Here is a 3252-nt window from a genome sequence, read left to right on the forward strand (position 1 = left end):
CATCCGGATCAGAGGCATCCCAACCTGGATCTAAGAAGCATATTTGGAGGAGTTTGTTCTGAGCCTCTTCAAGTTGATCCTGGCGTCTAATGCTCAATCACACCCACAGGGTACACTCCACCCACCAGAAAGCCAAGAACCTGGTCTCCGATGGCCTCACCAGTGTGCATTACTTCACGGTTAAGAGGGATATCCTGAGGATGTCTCGCTCCAAAGGAGGCTTGATCACCTTGATGTGCCTGGTATATAAGGAGTCGTTCTCTATTGGTTTTGGTCTTTTCTACAAGACCGCTCCCAATCTCTTTCTCTGCCTCCTTTTCACTCTCACCCTGTGACTCTCTCTTGTGGTGTCCCTGAGGGCTCTGCTATCTCTCCAGTGCAATTTAATGTGTATATTCATCGCCTCACCAAACATATTTCCTCTTTTGGGTTGGTCTGCTACTCTTATGCTGGCGACACTCAAATCCTCTTTCGTCTTGACCTTTCTTCTTTTGAAACTGCACCTATACTCAGATCCTGTCTTCAACCTGTTGGGGAATGGATGAGCCTGAACTGGTTGAAACTCAACGGAGACAAAATGGAGGTTTTCGTCGCAGGCTCCTCTATAGAGTCCTCGCTTTGGACTCCCTTATTCTGGCACCCTTCCCTTGACCCGTTTTCCTCAGCGCTCCCCGTGGTAAGAGATCTGGGAGCAAAGCTTTCTTATGCCCTCTCGATGGAACCTCAAATCAAAGCTGTCTGTCAGAAGGGACATTTTCAGTTGAACATTTTACGTAAAGTCCTGCCCTTTGTGCCTTCTCAATTCCATGCCCCTTGTGGTTGCATCCCTTGTTTTCTCTTCCCTGGATTACTGTTATTCCCTCTACCTTGGCCAATCTCTATATCAGATTAACCGTCTCCAGATTCTACAGAATGCAGCGGCTAAACTCGCAACAGCTTCCCCTAGAATGGCACATATCTCTCCGGTCATGCGCTGGATGCACTGGCTTCGCATTGCCAAACGTGTTCACTTTGAAGGCCCTCTGCCTTTTTCATCGTGCTTTACACTTTTGCTGGTGCTGAATACCTGCAAATTAAATTCTGTTAGTACATTCCTTCTCAGTCTCTTCTTTCGACTGAAGCTAGACTTGTGGTAGTACCATGATTTAGATATATGCGTAGAGGGGAGCACTTCTGCTCCATTGTAGCTAGTCAATTTAGGAACTCCCTGCCCATCACTCTGCATACCATGGATAACTATCTTCATTTTAGGGGTGCTCTCAAGATCCATCTGTTTTGAGTCCCCCCCTCCCCTCTGCTGCTTCTGTTGATTAGAACCAAGTTGCCTTCTGGGGTTCGAGTGCTTTATAAATCTTTATAACATAACATAACAAAACATACAAAGACACCAGAATACAGCTGTTCCAGGACTTGGCCCCCTCCATGCTGGCAAGGCACCTCTCCTTTAAGCATGTCACCACCTGGCTTAATGACAGGCACAGCAAGTACTGCTCTCTCATCTTCACTTGGAACGGCAGCCTATTGCCTCTGAATGATTCCGTGTGGGTCGACGTTCCTGCAGGACCCTGGCCAGCTGCCCTCTCTGGCGCTGCCTCAGCCGGAAGCAGAAACTCCTGCTCACAGCTGGAGGTCGCATAAATCTCAGGGGCCTTCGGTGGGCCCGAGAGCCCCCAAGGAGACTTGTCTCTCCCCAGGCTATGGACCTTTCCCCTCCGAACTCTCACCCGGCATGATCTATCATCGGCTTCCCTTGCATGGCTGGCTGTGGGGATTCCGAGGGGCCCCTGGTGTGTTCTTGTTGGCTCTGAGGAGGATCAGTTATTTAGTTAATCCACTCCATCATTGCACATTTGCGGTTACCCAGAGCGTGCCCCATCGAATGCCCCTCGAACACATCTCACCAGCGAAATGGTTATACCCCACCCGTGTTTGGGCTTACCAGCCCTTAAGAACCTTAGGGCAATGATAACCTTGAGCTTCATTTATTATTGTTTGGTTTTCCCCTATATCCCTACTGAAACACTCTCACAAAGAAGATCCATACCAGCACACACAGTGCCATTTAATAGGTCCCATGCGTGCCCCAATGTCTAGCACAATGGACTCAGAGATCCCGCCCTCTTTCCCCGATAACTACCCACAATGTTTTGGGCTTAAACGCGCACAGGAAGAGAAAAGACATCTGTCAGCAGTTGTGCCAAAGCAGGGGCTGTACCCTTATTAAAGAAACACACTTTTTACGGACTGATGAGCCCCGCTTGCGACATCCTTTCTTTACTCAAAAATCCTTTGCTTCACATAGTTCCAAAAATAGAGGGGTTGTAATTCTCATCCCTTCACAAAACATGCGATCTGTAGGGACCCAGATGGACAATTTGCTCTCCTGAAAGGGAGCTTGCGCAGTCACCTGTTCACCTTTGCCTCGTTTTATTCTCCTAATGAGGCACAGGACTCCTTCTTTAAACAACTGAGACCAATCCTCATCGAAATTGCAGAGGGCCATAGAGTGGTGGCCGGGGACTTTGACACCATGCTGGACCCGAACCAGCATAAATGTATGCTGCCACTTTGTCAGATTTCCGTAACGCCCTTGCCTCCTTCATCTTTTTCATTAAGTGAATGTAGTGGGTGCTTGGAGGCTGTTGCGTCCTGGGGAAGAGAACTACTCGTTCTTGTCACATGGCCACAGTGGCTACCAGTGTCTTGATCTGGTATTGGTATCCCCAATCTTGATCCCCTTTATAGCAGGGGTCATAATTGGGATCTGGCGAATATAAGACTACTCCCCAGTCTCTGCTGACCTTTTGGTGCACCAGCTGTGCCCAGTCCCCAAGCCTCCATGGCAATTTAAAGGGGTCCTGCTTCAGGACCCGTCTGACCGAATGGAAATAGGTGCTCGTATTTCAGAGTACTTAAGGGAAAACACCACGCATGCAATGACCTGGAATACCCGATGGGGTGCCTTCATAGCAGTATTCAGGGGCAAAGTCATAAACTGAGCCACAGCCTTTATCAAGGCCAGAAAGACTGTGAGACGTAGCTTGGAGGAGGAAGTCAGGGGCCTTGAAAAAGTCCATAAATCAACAAACTCCCTCAAATTCCGCAGAAACTGGCGAGCAGCGAAAGCTATGCTGAAGTCTCACTTATATACTTGTGCGTATATTGAGAGAGCGGCTCTTCCTTGCCTGGCAGAGGCCGACCAGGCCACGCTGGAGGTGCTGATCACCAGGGAGGAAGTGGACGAAGCTCTCA

This window comes from Ambystoma mexicanum, chromosome 1p (assembly GCF_040938575.1).
Source record: "Ambystoma mexicanum isolate Mex_15411 chromosome 1p, UKY_AmexF1_1, whole genome shotgun sequence".
Lineage (NCBI taxonomy): Eukaryota > Metazoa > Chordata > Amphibia > Caudata > Ambystomatidae > Ambystoma > Ambystoma mexicanum.